This window comes from Podarcis tiliguerta (assembly GCF_965153285.1).
Source record: "Podarcis tiliguerta genome assembly, chromosome: 3".
NCBI classification, from domain to species: Eukaryota; Metazoa; Chordata; class Lepidosauria; order Squamata; family Lacertidae; genus Podarcis; species Podarcis tiliguerta.
In genome coordinates, this window is record NC_139536.1 from 117523463 (window position 1) to 117541561 (window position 18099).

Consider the following 18099-nt stretch of genomic DNA (forward strand, 5'->3'; position numbering starts at 1 on the left):
CAGGAAGTTGCAGGTAAAGAGGTGAAGCACAGCAGTGCCGGTTCAGAGCTGAGGGACCTTCAAGCCAGACTTCCTTCGTGAGCCCCCTGGAAGGGCTGATTTCCCCGTGCTGCCTCTTATCTAGCTAAATATTCTGTGCAAACTAACAGTGGCAGTGCTGTTGGCATAATGGTTCCTTTGCGGGGGTCCTGGTAAATGCCCCCACCTTGCTGCCCTTAGAATTTCAAAGCACTATTTGAAATGAGAACTACATTTTTTATGTGCATGAACCAGGAAAATGTGAACAGAGCAGCAGACTAGAAAGCTCTGAAACAACAAAAAATATAAAACATAAAAATAGTGTACAGAAAAGTTTAGCTGGTTTGTTTTTTTAATTAATAAGAATAAGAATACATCTACAGTACACTATTTTTACAGTACACTAAAAATAGGTTCTTTGCATTAACACAAATAATGTCTAAAATATGAAAATCTAGATGCAAAGTTTTCCGTTAAGATGAACAACATAGATAGTTTTTGCAAGTATAAGCAAAACTAGAAACTAAAAATATTGGTTTAGCTTGTGAAAACAGCTGTTTTTGCACATGTAAGTGAATTATGGTGGGTTTTCCTGCTGTCCACAATTTTTATTTCGAAAAGAATTAGACAGTGCTTTTTTTCTGGGGGGATGTGGGGGTATGCATACCCCTAAACATTTTTTTTAATAGAAAAAAAGCGCTGGAATTAGAAAATTGTGCATGTGTGTTTAGACATCTGTAACGTTTCTCAAAGGAGGTGGAGGCTGAGAAGGAAAATTGTTCTTGAAATGGATCTGAAAATTAAGCACAAACACCAGCAATTGAAAAGAACCTAAGCAATCTCTGGGGTGGGTGATAATTGTAATATTTACTAGCTGCTGCGGAAACATGGGAGCAATTGTACTCTCTTAGACGGCTCACCATCTCTGCCAGGCTTGCACAGCAAAGTCCACACAGCTACTTATTATGGACTGTCAGATGCCTGATGCTCCCTGTCTCTGCAGTTCCAGACAGGCAGCTGAAATACGTTCTCAAGTCCCTGATGGATGGAGCTGTGCTCACCTTGGTGGGTGTCGCTGTGCAGGTCCAAATCACACAGTAACTTTCTCTCAGATGATGGGAATTCGCTTTTCACTAAATTAAAATGCTCAGTGAAGTACCATCATTCATGCATCTCCTTTTCTGGTATTCAACAACAAAACAAGCAGGCATTTTCTGGAGGGAAGCTGTGATGTTCTGTTGCAGCAAAACACAACAAAGAGCCAGGCGTGGGCACCTTAAATACTAGCAACTAACAACATGGATTTTTGTGCATTAGCATCCATTTTATCAGGTGCATGAAGCACTTGTTCTAATTTGGATAAATATCCTAATTTGCACATGGCATTTTTTTTAAAGTAAACTGGAGGTCAGAGGGAAATTAAACGTAAAAAAATACGGACTAAGACAAATATATTACAGTGGTACCTTGGTTTGCAACCGCTTTGGATTACAACTGTTTTGGATTACAACCATGTCAAACCCAGAAGTGTGTGTCCCTTTTTTTGGATTACAACCAATTTGGTGGGGGAGGCCCCATTGGTGAAAGCGTGCCTTGGGTTACAACCGGACCTCCAGAATAGATTATGGTTGTAAACCAAGGTACCACTGTATCTTAAATGTATGTAAAATAATTACCATGATAGTGCTGATGTGAAAGCAGTGAAAGCAGTGCTGATGAGTGAAAGCAGTGCTGATGAGAACCCAAATTTCCTCTATGTATGATACAGTAGTAAAAGATTTGATTTTTTAAAAACATAATTCCTTTGATATGAACATAAAGTAATAATGATATTGGAATGTAAATTATTTCTTGCCTCTAACCTACAAAAATGCTGATTATAAGAAAAAAATGAAACTGAAACTCTCTATAAACAATAATAAAATAATGAAATTCAATTTATTCAGAGCAATTTATCCTGATATTGATGGACTGTATGCTTTGAATGTTGTCCTAGAGTGAGACGTTATGAAAGTGCCCTTTTATTCAGACATCATTTGAATTTTTTACCTTGCTATAAAATAGCATTTTATTTATGAGGTCCTGGGGGTATCTATGGAGAAGTTTAACAAGGATACCGGCCTTCTGAAAATTTATAACTCAGTCATAATGAGTACACCCCATGTTTTATCAAACCACTCCTGGTCTCAGCTTTTGCCACCTCTCAAATATGTGTAATAAGCAGCTTTGGTACTGTAAATACTTGGCCAGCACTGATCACCTTTCTATCCCATGGATGTCAATGGAAGAATAAAGCATGCACTTAAATAACTTCTACTAAAGTCCTTAAACATTTTTTAGACTGAGGGTTATAGGCGATGTAGATCTAATGTTCTGTGGGCACATGAATTTACCTACCCTAATTTACATTACCCTTCCCCTCTAATAAAAAACATTTTTCATTCCCTCTAAATCAACAGGAATTCCAATACTTCATTTCCCATGATACCACCCCTGTCATGTATCAAGCGCCTCTCTTTCCTCTCCCCTTCTCTCCTTCCAGCGCATCTTCTACCACTGCAGGAAGAAAGAGTTGCTGTCCCCACAAAGCCAAGTCCTCCATGTTGCACTTAGGCTGTAGTTCGACATTCATTTCACTTAAAGCCAATGATACTTACTTCTGAGTAGTGGCTTCTGCCCTAGTGCTGCAACAGGATGAATCCCATCCCACTGATTAAGAGTTAGATTAGCACAGTTTGTCCACACTGTAAAAACTAGCAAAGCAAAGGTGCAATATTATTATTTTTTTGCGGGGGGGGGGGGGAATTGACAAGCCAAGTATGAAAAATACTGGGCTAAAGGGGCATAAATGGCAGGAGTGCTACAGGTTGCTGTTGCATGGTGAAGATTGCGAGTGAGCATGACATTCCAGCGCAGGGGGGAAAGGCTAGGGTTAATGGGAGTTTTGTTGTCCCCATCACAACTGCAAATTATCTAGGGCTAGTTTTAACATTGAACGAGTTTTAAACATGAAGCAAATTGCTTAGGAAGCGCACAGTGGTCACCTACATCTCAACCCTTCACAAATGTATATGGCTAATTGCTCCTGTTTCTGCTGGACTACAGCAATGGATTATATGTTGTCTGGTGCTTTCTATTTTTCCTGTTTTATTGAATTTGACACAAGCCAATATATAAATAGCAGACACCCCCTGAAGATCCAAGAAGCAACGGATGCCCAAACCACATGAGAAATTGTCATTTAATTTCAAAAAACCTAGGTATATCAGTTGTGCTTCTCCTTTGGACTACAAGCAGAGCCTTTTCATCTCACACTGGATTTTTCAAGTTCTTTTTAATAAGGATTTCCCAAACTTGTCATTCCCATTTTTATCCTTATTGGTTTTGACTGCCTTCAGCCACAGGGGCTTAAGGTACAGAGTTTTGTGTTCTAAATTTGCACCAGCTGTTTCAGAGCCGCTCCCAAGGCTGCAGTGTGGAACACGCATGTAAGCGCACAGTAGATTAGTGTAGTATCAGGGATAATTTTAAGAAAATGTTTAGGCATTTTATTATAAGAGACCAGCAAAGGGATATGCATAAAAAATAGAAGCAGTGGTACAATAACTGGAGCAAACATTATGCAAAGAGCTACTAGATGAAACTGGCTCACAGCCACACACAGTGTAAGCATGATGCTGTTGAAACAAATTATATAACACACACACACCCCACATTAATTTTCAAGATCTTATTTAATTTAGCAGAAGTCACATGCCATGGGAACATCATTTTCTACTGAGCTTTGCTTCAAAAGGAATAAAATGGGGAAAACTCAAATCATATTATGAACCTTTCCCCAGAGAATCTCTGATATTTCAAGACCTAGATCCCTTCTAAATAGTATTTTGCAAGAATCTCTACAAAATTTCAATATGGCAATCACTTTCTATCATCTAAAAAATGTGAAACATTCCTCTTTAAGAGGGTTTCCGCAGCATAGATTACTCTGTTATGCTTTCCAGTGCATATCTAATTCCATATTTTCTCCCACCTTATAATCTACTGAGAATCAAACTGTAAAAGAACTGAAAATAACAAACAACAATTGCTGTGGAGTTATATTGAATTATGCAAATCTTACAAAACCAATAAACTTCAAAGCAAATGTATCCTTCTACAAAAAAATTCTTGAATATCTACAATGTGCAATGATTCTACAATATAATTCAATTTAAATAAAAATAGCAAGCCCAAAACATTAATTTATCTGAGCTCACATTCCTTTAAGTGAAGGCAAGGAACCCTGATACCTCCTTATTCACCTTTTAACCTTATAGTGCACCGTAGCACAGCTATACAATGATACTTTAAGATGATTGTATTGCTTTACCTTTAATTCCTTTACATTTGTTGACTGTTTTAACAGCCCTAGCCAGGGGGTTCTAAAACTATTGCAAGAAAGTGGGGTGACAAAGGACATTCTTTCCTTGTCTCGCTGAACAACATAACTGGAGTCCAGCGGCCCCGAAGGGCCAGAGGTTCCCCTCGCCTGACCTAAGAAGAGGTGTTCTGTTTTCTCACGTGGGGGTGCCTCTTCTAAATAAGAGGCATCCTTCCCCCGCTTGCAGACTACTTCTTGGATCAGGCGTGGAGGCACTGTGGCCTTTGATATATGCTTGGACTCCAACTCCCATCATCCCTGGCTGTTGGCCATGTTGGCTAGGGCTGATGGGAGCTGGAGTCTGGCAGCACTTAGAGGGCTACAGCTTCCCCACCCCAATCTAAGAAGAGGCATTCTCCATTTTCTCTCATGAGGGGATGCCTCTTCTCCAAAGAGACATTCTCCCATCTCTTGCATGCTACTTCTTAGATCAGGGATGGCCTTGCTGATGGCGTTGGACTACAGCCCCCATTGTCCCTGAGCCATTGGCCGGGCTTGCTAGAGGCTGTTAGGAGTATAGAATCATCGAATCATAGAGTTGGAAGAGACCACAAGGGCCATCGAGTGCAACCCCCTGCCAAGCAGGAAACACCATCAGAGCACTCCTGACATATGGTTGTCAAGCCTCTGCTTAAAGACCTCCAAAGAAGGAGACTCCACCACACTTGGCAGCAAATTCCACTGTCGAACAGCTCTTACTGTCAGGAAGTTCTTCCTAAAGTTAGGTGGAATCTTCTTTCTTGTAGTTTGGATCCATTGCTCCGTGTCCGCTTCTCTAGAGCAGCAGAAAACAACCTTTCTCCCTCCTCTATGTGACATCCTTTTATATATTTGAACATGGCTATCATATCACCCCTTAACCTCCTCTTCTCCAGGCTAACCATGCCCAGCTCCCTTAGCCGTTCCTCATAAGGCATCGTTTCCAGGCCTTTGACCATTTTGGTTGCCCTCCTCTGGACACGTTCCAGTTTGTCAGTGTCCTTCTTGAACTGTGGTGCCCAGAACTGGACACAGTACTCCAGGTGGGGCCTGACCAGAGCAGAATACAGTGGCACTATTACTTCCCTTGATCTAGATGCTATACTCCTCTTGATGCAGCCCAGAATTGCATTGGCTTTTTTAGCTGCCGCGTCACACTGTTGGCTCATGTCAAGTTTGTGGTCAACCAAGACTCCTAGATCCTTTTCACATGTACTGCTCACAAGCCAGGTGTCACCCATCTTGTAGGAGTCCAGCAACATTGCCCACCCCTGTCCCAAGGTGCCTTTCACTTGGGGTCAATGAGAGACGCTTCGCCACACGAACAGAAAACCTTAAGGGCGTCCGCTGCCTATGCACAGCTAGACATGACGCACACATCCGGGGCTTTGCTACAAAGCACACCATGAATGAGGGTGTTCAAGAGTTTCAAGACCAAACCTTATGAGGAACAGTTGAGGGAGCTGGGTATGTTTAGCCTGGATAAGAGCAGATTGAGAGGAGATGTGGGAGTCATCTTCCAATCTCTAAAGGGCTGTCCCATGGAAGGTGGAGCAAGGTTGTATTCTGCTGCCTTTGAGGGCAGGACCTGAACCAATGGATTTAAGTAAGAAGAAAGAAGATTCCAACTCAACATTATTAAGAACTTTCTGACAGTAAGAGCTGTTTAGCCTTGGAAGACGGCGGACTCTCCTTCCTTGGAGGTTTTTAAGCAGAGGTTGGACAGCCATCTGTCCTGGATGCTTTAGCTGAGATTCCTGCATTGTAGGGGGTTGGACTAGATGACCCTGGGGGTCCCTTCCAACTCTACAATTATATGATTCTAGAGATAGTTAATTTTGCATCTGAGACATTTGCAATGTGAATTGAAGATACTACATAGTTCTATCCATATTCTAAATAAAGGACCTACAGTGGTGCCTCGCAAGACGAAAAGAATCCGTTCTGCGAGTCTCTTCGTCTTGCGGTTTTTTTCGTCTTGCGAAGCAAGCCCATTTGCGGATTAGCGCTATTAGCGGTTTAGCGGCTATTAGCGGCTATTAAGGGATTAGCGGCTATTAAGGGATTAGTGGATTAGCTGCTAAAAGGCTATTAGCGGCTTTGTGGAACAGCTGATGAGCGGCTTAGATCAGCTGTTAAGCGGCTTAGATCAGCTGTGAAGCGGCTTAGGGGCTGGGGGGAAAGGGGGGGAGGGGAAAAACCCCCGCAGAACTCGCAAGACATTTTCGTCTTGCGAAGCAAGCCCATAGCAAATTCGTTTTGCGAAGCACCTCCAAAACGGAAAACCCTTTCCTCTAGCGGGTTTTCCGTCTTGCGAGGCATTCGTCTTGCGGGGCACCACTGTATTTTAAAAATTTCAAAATGTGTCGTACTCACAGTACAGTCTTTTATTTTATTCCAGTATACTGGAATGGTTAGAAAATATTAATAATTTTAGTAAAGAAATTTATTATTTATTTAAAATTACTATTTTGACTATTTCAATTGACGTTTTAGGAAAACACTTCAAGAAGGGTGAAACATAGTATTCTTTTTATATAAAAAAGTCCGCATATTATTTTAATGAAGAAGAGGGTGGTAAAAAGCAAAGATGACATCTGACGACTATTTTGGGTGGAACAACGTTTTAAAAAGTGGATATTTAAGTGTACATACCAAGCTTTGGGTTAAATTTTAGAAGGAATGGGGTTTTCTTTTCTTTTATAAAAGGGATTTTTTAAAAGGAAGCCTGGTGTTGCTGTTTCTCAGGGAAAAAATTGTAAGGATGAGGTCCCCTTTTCAAGCCCTCAAGCAGCAGACCACACAAAGACATTTTAACTGGTCAAAGCTCAGAAATTCCAAGAGGAAGTCCTGTGGACCAAAGAAAACACAACTTTTTCCAGGAGCAGCTATTTGTGGGACAAACTTAACTAAGCTTCTTAGAGCTCAAACCCTCCTAAGAGAGGTCTATTGAAACTGATTATTCACGTGCATAACCCCTTCACATAAAATGAATATTACCTTTTAAAAAATAGTGATAAGACATCTGTTTATCTTTCATGAGCAGTTACTCTGTAGTAAAATAAAGAGACAGACAATGTAATCCCCTTTAATAATCCAGCAATTATACTTAACTGGCCATCAAATCACCACCCATACACCTTGGCCAAGTTAAATAAACCAAACAACTCTAGCTTTTGATAAAAAAGGGAAAAAAATATAAACCATAGGCCTAGAAGCAAATAAAACATTTCTTTCTAGAATGATTTATAGAACTTGCTTAGATTCAATGTTCAGATCTTCCTAAGAAGTAACCAACCAAAAGCCTTAGCATAAGGAATGTGAAAAATATTTGAAATTTTCCTTGTTGTCAATTTCCGTTTACAGATGACAATGACATTCCTCATCGGGATGACCACTCCTACTGGAGACAGGCGGGGGCATCAGAACTTTTCACATCCCCCATCCGCTTGCCAGAGTAAAATTTCTATTTTTACCAGATGGAGGGGGGATGACATTCCTCATAGGGATATAAGAGAGCAGAGCTTATCTACCCCTTTACCCCTAAAGTGGCAAAACTCTCCAAAGAACTTTCCTGCCAAACACTGCATCAGTTGATGGCAGAAAGCCAATTCTATAATGCTTGGTGTAACTGTGAGGGGGTGCCCAACTGGTCACTTTAGAAATATCAGCTATGCAAATAGGAAAGGCGGGAGCAAAAGGAGGGCGACACCACGTCTTGGGACCCATGAAACAGACCCATGAAACATCACTTTAGGCATAGCACCACTTTTTCCCGGTGGAACACACAGAGCTAGGAATCAGAAGATGACGCCCACTGGGCAAAGTGAGGCCCACAAAAACACAGTCTTAAAGGTCAGGTTATTCAACCCATGAGAATCTATGGGAGCCCCCCCCCCCCCCCGGGACCCAATTTGGATTCCAAGTACAAAACCAGTGGACCACTCTAGGAGAAACCAAGGCAACCCCCTTCATAAATCACGTCACCATCGCAAGGGAAGGCAGGAGCCCCCAGGTTGGGCACCATGCTACTAAGAGCCACTGCCTGGCACTTAATGGGGGCAGCACACAATCTCCTTGGATGGGAGTCACTTAGTACAGGCGCCCTAATAATGAAAACCTAAACACCCCGCACTCAGCTATACAGCTGCAAATAAAACATTTTAAATGTGTTTTAAGGTACAATATACAAATGTGAAACTAGATGGCGACAGTGAGCTATGCAAAATTCAATGTATTTTTCAAAACTTTTTTAAAAAAGCATTTTCACAGCGTTTTTATATGCGTTTTCCACCCCTGTCTCAAAAGATACAAGTAGCCAAATATTCATGACAGAAAATTATTTTGCAATTAGATGAGGTTCTTGTATGTTTCAGTGGAAGCTTCAATGGAATCTTAGCCATCAAGACAAAGGCAAAATATACGTGTACCTTCAGTGCCCCAAAATGGAAACTGATCTGTAAATTGCTGATCTTGCACCATCTATGATTATTTATAAATTGTAATATTACATTATATCAGGCATAGGCAAACTCGGCTCTCCAGATGTTTTGGGACTACAACTCCCATCATCCCTAGCTAACAGGACCAGTGGTCAGGGGTGATGGAAACTGAAATCTCAAAACATGTGGAGGGCTGAGTTTGCCTATGCCTGCGTTATATTGTAATATATAATGAATCGTTACAGTATTGTACTAGAATGGTTTTTGTGATTTTTTTTAAGTCTTTACACATTTTCTTAATTGTAGCTTTTTCAAGCAGCTGGAGTGTGTGTAAAAGTGCATAATTAGATGAAAAGGTTGCATGCAACTTTCATTTGCACTGTGTAATTTTTAAAAAATATCCTTAGTGCAGAATCTGACATTTCTTGCGGGGGGGGGGAAGTTAGACGAGAACACAACAAGCTCTTGACAAAACAGCATTCATGTCACTTTCATCTCCAAAAATATTGCTCTCCATTGGTCAAAATTTATTCAGATAATCTGAATGTGAGTTTGAAGAGAATGGGATTCTAGCTTTGCGTCTCCCTGGGTGACACTGCTGCACATACAGGAATGCTTGCCACTCTGTCTTAATAGGGACTCCTACCATTCTAAAAATACTGTCCCACAGCTGTTTAAAATTTATTTTTTTAGACCATAGCACCACTGTTTGGTTGTTTCCAATTTCTAAAACCACAAATAGTAAAAGTCTACTGCAAACATAAATAGCAAATGCACGCTTCAGCACTTTTAGAAGGATATGGAAATTGGCAACAAAAATGCAGTTCATGTTGAAAATTTACGACGATCTTGCCATATTTCTTCAGAAATACAATCAGGTAAAATTAGGAAGATCTCTACTAGCTGGGTGGCATTTTTGCATTTATATGTTTCTCTTTTTTTAAAAAAATGAAAGGCCTTCATTATACGATTTTGGCACTTGATAAAATACAGCAGTGGTACCTTTACTAAAACCACTCTCTACACTTATGTTTAGCATTACACAAACATCTTTCACCTTAGATATCCCCTGGCATTAATACGCGCAATGGCAGAACGCAGGGTTTGCAGGCAGGAAGGTCAATCCCTGATATCGTCGGAAATCCTGGAGCACTATATGATAACATGCTTTCATAAGGTTCCAGATAATTTAATATTTTTAGCAACCATACTTGGCAAGAGAACCTTGCTAGTTCTGGAGCATGTGCAGAGGAGGGCAACTAGGATGATCAAGGGTCTGGAAAACAAGCCTTATGAGGAACGGTTGAGGGAGCTGGGTATGTTTAGCCTGGAAGAGACTGAGAGGAGATATGATAAAGGTAAAGGGACCCCTGACCATTAGGTCCAGTCATGACCGACTCTGGGGTTGCAGCGCTCGTCTCGCTTTATTGGCCGAGGGAGCCGGGGTACAGCTTCCGGGTCATGTGGCCAGCAGGACTAAGCCTCTTCTGGTAAACCAGAGCAGCGCACAGAAACGCTGTTTACATTCCCGCCAGAGCGGTACCTATTTATCTACTTGCACTTTGATGTGCTTTTGAACTGCTAGGTTGGCAGGAGCAGGAACTGAGCAACGGGAGCTCACCCCATCGCGGGGATTCGAACCGCCGACCTTCTGATCGGCAAGCCCGAGGGGCTTAGTGGTTTAATCCACAGCGCCACTGAGGAGATATGTTAGCCATCTTCAGATATCTCAAGGGCTGTCCCATGGAGGAGGGAGCATGCTTGTATTCTTCTGCTCTGGATGGTAGGACTCAAACCAATGGATCCAAGCAACAAGAAAGGAGATTCTGACTAGACACCTGGAAGACTAGATGACCCTTCGCCAACACTACTCTTCCTAGTTCAAGGGTAGCTTTTAGCATCTACTGTTGGGGAGCTTTCTGGCAGCATGAAGGCAGCTCATATGCCCAACTATTTTTCATAGGTTTTGGCTATTCCAATTTTTTTATTTATGGGCTCTTTCTAGCAACAGTAGAGAAACCTGCCCTGCATGCTCCCATCACATCCAATGTCAAAGTGCTGGATTCGTTTTAAAATATGATTCTATAATCTGTGGCCTGAATCAAGATAATATGTTTGCTTGCCATCTACTATTGGGCCAGATTCCGGTTTCTTGTACTAGTGTATGAATCCCTGAACAACTTACGGTCAGGGTGCTTTAAGTCCCAAACTGATCACCAAAATCATCAGAGGCAACCAGAAGTACAACTCAGGCCAACCAGGTGGCTTCTGCGCACTGGGCCCAATGGCCTCCCACTAGAAATAAGACATATGCCTTGCTACTCTTATGTTTTTTAATCTCTGGTGCTTAATTAATGTTTTCATTTTTGTATATTGTGTGTTTTTATCTCCCAAGCCTTTTAGGGACCCTGGTGGAGAAAAGCAGGGAATAAATAAATGATTCATCAGGACACTGATAAATGAAAAGGGGGAGCAAAGGCTACAGTTACTGCTGCTTACCTGTCTGCGGTTGCTTGCAGATTTTTTGGTAAGCCACTTAGGGACCCAGGTAGTGAAAAGCAGGGCATACATTTTTAGAATAATACTGGTGATGTTGGAATAATAATAATGCAGACGTCTCACTTTATCTGTTTAACTTAGTGCTTGTTGATTTCTTTCAGAAAGTGAAACTTCTGAGTACTTCCTTCCCTTCTTTCTTTTGACACCAAAATATTATTTCCGCCAAGCACTCATTGGTGGGATTTAGAGGATGGGGCGGGAGAGTCGCTCCTTTTTAAGGACTACTGCCAGTTTTTACAGTACATAAACATTTCTACTTTACTCACTGCAAAGCAGGCAAAATAAAACTTAAGACACGTGTTCCCATTTGAATAACTGAAGTAATCATGCTCTAGTCTGATGAGTTTGTTCATTTAATTTAAAAATAATTGTAGCTCAGCAACCTTAAATCTCTTAGTTTGTTAGCTCATTGCATTAATCATATACTTAGATGGGCTGCCGGCCTCTGACATTATGCTTTGTTATGGAAAACTAATGCCAAAATCTCATTAGAAGAAAAATATTGGTTTAAAATTTAATGCTGTTTGCAAAGGATAATTTTAAGTAGGAAAAATCATGTTGTAAATATGTGAGCTTTAATATGTGGTTTACACTTGTTAGCTAACATGAACTACTGCATAATTTGAATCTGAGGACAAGACTTGGCATCACTATGGCCTTCACTAGACTGAGCTAGTAAAGAAGACAGCTTTGAAAAGAACGGCATCTCTATGGAACATGAATTAACAATTGTGCTGATATGATGGTTTATGTCCTCTAAGTATCGCATTTCCCCCACACTGCTATATGAAAGTGTGAAACTGTCCCATTCCCCCCCCCCCCATGGCATAATTGTACTTACACAGATGTTTGTTGAAATACAGAGGATAGCCCCTCATAAAGAATTAATGTATTTTATTTTCCCATCATCATACTTTATATCCATATTTTTTGTGATGCTGGGGGAAGTTTTATATAAGGCAACTTCCCTTTAGCATTAGAACACACTTGCTTCCTTAAGTTTTCCCAGCTATTCCAAGAGAAAAACAAAATAAAAAGTTTTTTAAAAATCAAACCACAACCTAACTGCTACCATTGAGAGCCTGACATCTTGAATTAGCCAACCAAATTAGACTCATATCTGTAGAATTATAGTGGTACAAGCTTTAATGTATTGCACGAAACCTCCCTATTTTGTACGCCCACCAGGCAGGTTTTTCTCTTTTGAAGTTTCAGCTTTTTTGTCAATGCTTTCCTGCACAAGAAAACAAGCTGCATGGAATTACGCTTGCTTTCAGTGATGGGCAGAAACTTAGGAAACATAGAAGCTTCCATTTCAGCTGAATTTTTTGCAAGACTGGGATTGAATCCTCAGTGCTGGTACCTATTATTTACCCAACCAATTTGAAAAGAGGCTTTCAGCTGTCACCTGCATTTATGTTTTGAAGATTCACAAAAAGCTGTGACAGAAAAAGAAAAAAGAAGACACTGGCCATTTCTAGGTTTATGTACAAATATCCTGTTTCCAGAGTCCAATTAATCTCCCACAGTTAACACTGGATTGGCCAGGAAATAAGCCAACGTATTCTCTCAAAAGAGAAAATAGCCCCATCAAATGTGCCCCCCACCTTCACCCCTTGCCCCAAAGTGTTATTTGCAGCTGGGTATCATGGAGATTGAAATGACCGCCCACAGCTGACTAGATGTACCAAGACAGAGGAGCTTCTGCTGGCCAGGCCAGGCTGCCAAATGCTTCACAGAGTCCCTGGCTCCCTCTGCGAAAATTGCAGGCTTTGCAAACTTCCCATCCCTGGCTACCTCTGACCGCTTCTCAAGGCCAGAAAAAGCCCTGCTGGAGCTGGGTAGGCCAGGGGGACAGACCAGGCGTGCAGGATGGATCTTCATTCAAGATTCTGACCCTTGCCTCTCCTTTGAGGTGACTGCTGCAAATCCCCAAAGCTAACCTAAGATATGGCAAGTTTCACCAATATTTATTCTTCCAATTGATTTTAAGCATCAGCATTAAAGCTAAGATACTTTAATAGATGAATCCACATTGGATTTTATATTCATTTTATAGGATTTAGATACATAGATAGGGTCATACTCATACTCATTGAAACTGATTGGCTTCACTTAGTAATTTCAGTAAGTCTACTCTGAGTAGGGCTTTGTCAAATAGCACCTACATACCCAAGAATATTTTTTGTGATTCAAGTAAATGTAGCAGGTAACTTTATTTGAGAAGAGATTTTTCAACTAAAGTATATTAAACTTTTTTTTAAAAAAGAAACAAACTGATTCAAATGCGTCAGCTTCACTATTCATTTATTTTAAAGCATTTATAAATCACTTAATATTTTTTAAATGTCTAAGATGTGTACATTTTTTTACAAGAAATAGCTGAAGATGCTGCTTTAACTGTACAAATTTCTTCCAAGAATTTATAAGCTTTAGGTTCATACATGGAAATAGCTAAATACAAATTAGAACAGTCAAAGCAAAAATCTACTTCAGTTGCCTGGTAGCATGCTCAGAAAAAACAAATAATTCCCACTTTCAAGGTTTTCTATTAAATTAAATGCAGGAAGCACCAAACATGAAACATGGTTGTCTTTAGCTTGTAACTACAGATTAATTCTAGCCTCATCAGTCATACATTTTTCATGAATTTCTTTACATACAACTAACTAAAACAGAAGGGAATACGTCACCACTGTAATTTTATACCATACATTATAATTTTTCGCAGAATTTCTTATTCTGCAGTATGGAGTGGATTATAGGACATATAATTCTCACATGCTGTTTCTAATTCAGAGGCAGCAGACTAGGATGTGGAAGAGTTCTAGCCAAATCTTCATCCAGACCCAAAGATCATGGACGCCACTGTAATTGAGAAACATTCACAACCAGATAGCTGTAGACTTTTTTTGTTTAAAATAATACCTCTTCTACACCAGTTCCAACTAAAACATTAATGTTCTCAAAGCTTTTTACCAAATGCCTAGAGCTGAATTTCCAGAAGATTACAGCTTCTTGTTTTAATTTACAGGCTTTCCTTTTATGAAAAGGGTACTGCTCAAATCTTAAATATGTAGTTATTTTCACATTTAACAAAATCCGAAATGTTTTCCCCCTTCCTTTCAAAGTTGTATAACATTGTGCATAACTAATTACACTCTGCCATCAGAACTCAACTTGTCTTTTGAATTATCTGGCATTTCATAGTGGAAAACTAATTATGCATCCTTTCACAGTGGTATTTGCAATTTACCATATAAGAAATTTGAGTTTATTATGGCACAGCCTTACCACTCTTCTGATACACATCCATGAAGTCCAAGAACTTAGATAGGTAAAATGGCATAATAATCTGACTATAAAGCCATCTAATGCTTTTGAGTGAATGTGACAATATATATTATTATTGCTTTATTATTTATTTTATTTGTTTATATCCCGCCTTTTTCCCAGGCGGCTTACAAATATAATAGAACAAGCTAAAAATGTAGAAAGGATGTCATTTAAAAGCAACTGAACACTAACTAAACTGAACAATATAAAACTCCCCAATAAAAATACATTTAATTAGAAGACAAAACGGGTGCAATATTGGCAGTTTCTACAACATTGCACAAGGATCACCAAGTTATGAGTAGAAACTCTAGCGGCAGCAGCATAATACACCTGCATCTAAAATGGCAGAATTCCAGAAGTCCTCCAACTAATCCCAACATATCAGGCCTTAGTTAGAATTAGTTTGCATGTATATCATAACAGTAGTTTATATAATAATAGTTACATTATTTTATTATTATTATACTTTTCAAAATTAACAGCAACTGCCAAAAAAAGCCCAATCCTTTTTAAATGTTCTTTTTCTTTAGGTGCTCTTTGGTATGCGGGTTCAGATAATGCAGAAACTCTCCATCACAATTTAAAAAACCCAAAACCAAATACAAATGGTGTACTAAATTACAAAATGTGATTATAGCTTTATTAAGGATCTGAGTATTTTGAAAGAAAGTAAAAAAGTAAATATTTCCTGATGTATTTTTTTTTTTTAAATGTTGCAGAGAAAAATATGGCTACATTGAAGGAAAGCACAGTGGATAAAATTATATGGTATCCTATTGTCATTGATTTTATTTTCAAGTTTAACATTTTGGGATGGTAACATTTGCTATATAATATGCCTAAATTAAATATATTGAAATAATGGAGATCTCATTTGATATAATAGTTATATCTTAAATGTTTGGGCAATGAAAACTTCATAAGTACCTTAAAAGTTTTACATACCAAAAATTGCTCTTAGCACCTATATTTCACAGAGCAAATATAATAACCTTTAGGATTACGATTTCAGTTATTTTTCAGATGCTGAAAAAAGTAGTCAGTAGCAACTTATTTCCACCAGATTACACTGAAAGATTGTAAAATTACAGAGACACGACAATGTCTATGATAAGGCAACGGGTGGAGCCAATGCTCTGGAGTGGAAGAAGGCCGCCATTTATTGTCTGGGGAAACAAGCAGCCTCATGGCTTCCACAAAACTGACATCCGTTTTTAAGACAAGGCCATGTGCCTCAGAACGAGGTCAACAGAAATCATGAGCCTGTGATGGCTGCGCTTCACGGCTCCTGCAGCAGGAGGGGTCTTCCTCTTACAAGAGGCCATGGCAAAGGCCGCCACCAGCACCACGATGGCTTTTTCTGACAAAGGTGTGCTAGAGGCCCCCCCCCCCCAATCAATTCTGCTGTAATCACCGTACAATGATTAGTCAGGGGCCTCCTACCAGTCTGGTCACTTTGAATCCAGTGAAGGTTTAGAGTGGTAGAACACCCACAGTGGCATTTCATTTTTCACCCTCCTTTAACTGGAGGTATGGCAATGAATCCGGGAAGGAAATTTCTTCCAGCCACTTTGTCCATAGCAGTGCAGACACCAGCATCCAATAAGCCAGCACCATCAAGTCAACAGCGGACAAGATCCCTTCCACTCAGGGCCATTCCCCAAGATCAGCACAGCTGCTAACCTGAGGCATTTGAAATACCCACTTTGAAGGAATTCTAAAACATCTGGACAAAGGGAAAGAATCTGGCAATATAATGAATTCCTTTGCCTCTTCAACCCATTACTAGGAGCTCTCCACTGAAAGGAGCTCTCCACGATTACTCTGATCTACTAGTCCAGCGGTTCCCAAACTGCCCCCTCCCCAGACCAGTTGAAAATTGCCACGTTTAGTTTTTTTTAAAAGCATATGAATGAATCTTAGAATCTGAAGGGACTCGTGAGGGCCATCTAGTCCAACCCCCTACAATGCAAGAATCTCAACTAAAGCATTGCTGACATGGCCACCCAACCTCTATTGAAAAACTTCCAAGGAAGGAGAGCTCACAGGGAGTCCATTCCACTAATGAACAGCTCTCACCGTCATAAAATTATTCCTAATGTTTAGTCAGAATCTCCTTCCCTTGAATTCATTGGTTTGTGACCTAACCCTGTAACATGCAACTTAATAACTGATAGGTTTGTGAACTATGAATGCTTTTCGTTTAGAGGTTCCTGCTTCAAACCAAACTCCCAATATATAAAAGGCTAATTTTAGGGTTACACAGCACCAGCTATCATATAGTACCAACTGTGTTTGTGCTGCATTGAGAACAAAACACCTTTAAGGTAGAGCTCACCCCCAGGTTTTCCTCAAAACTATGGGCCCTGCCCACAGCTCTCGGGCAAAAAGGCAATTAATCCCCTTCCGCTTACCTTGCCAGAGTCCGGGGGGGGGGGGTACATTTTGTAAATTTTCTTTTATGGTTGTTTGGAAAATACTCTCTACAGCAAAACTAAGAGATTGCCTCCTACGGTAAAGGGACACTGCTTACTCATGAAGCTCCTCTCCTTTCTGAAGGAAGTCTGTTTCTTGAATATCAGATTTACCATCCTTCAGAACAGAAGTCTGAGGGGTTTTGCAAATGGAGGAATAAAGCTTCATGGAGTCCAGACTGCAATCAATCAGTACATTTGAAGCTCACATGCCGATACAAGAGAGGAAGAGATGATAACCACATTAGACATTCTACATAAAGAAAAAATAATTTACAATGACTTGACAACTTTTGAAATTGGGCAAAGTGTACAAAAGCTGAAAGATGAAGTTCATGATTCTGTTTATTCCAAAAACACCAGGAGTTTCCTTAATACTTTGCTAGAATTTATTGAGAGAGCAACATTTAAATCAGTAGACTGTTGACATTATGCAGTCAAAAAGCTCCAGAATCCTGAAAACTAAACTTTATGAAACTAAAAAAAAAAAAGACTATATAATGAGAGCAATTAACTTCAGGAAGAAATTTGAAACAATAAAGTTACATAGAAATGAATGAGTGGGGCTCACACTTACAGGACGAAGCAAGTGACCACCCATGCATAGAAAAAATAAGAAGTAATATGCTTCATTTAACATTTTTAAAAATAAAAATATGGCCACACACATGCACACACCATGTGGCAAGAGAAATTTAAATATTTTCTAAAATGGTGTACTTGCCTCCTGATTACGTTTATAAATATTATATCCAACTATCCAAAGAACATTCCAGGTATAATAAAACAGTAGAAACTGTTTGGAAGAAAAAGCATTTCAAACTTTCTGTCATGAAAGCCAAGTTAAAAATTGCGAAGTCTTTAA

At 39.8% G+C, this 18099-nt stretch overlaps 1 protein-coding gene and 1 long non-coding RNA gene across 7 annotated transcripts in view; both read right to left on the reverse strand.

Annotated features, from left to right (window-relative positions):
* Window positions 1–18099, reverse strand: part of SUPT3H (SPT3 homolog, SAGA and STAGA complex component) — a 212835-nt gene that overhangs the window by 109086 nt on the left and 85650 nt on the right. The gene's annotated exons all lie outside the window — the stretch shown is intronic.
* Window positions 520–18099, reverse strand: part of LOC310675334 — an 18572-nt gene continuing 992 nt past the window's right edge. The window contains exons 2-3 of the long non-coding RNA XR_014510060.1: window positions 7421–7471; window positions 520–1253 (exon numbers count right to left, since the gene is read on the reverse strand). This is a non-coding gene — a long non-coding RNA (uncharacterized lncRNA). The remainder of the gene's footprint in view (window positions 1254–7420; window positions 7472–18099) is intronic.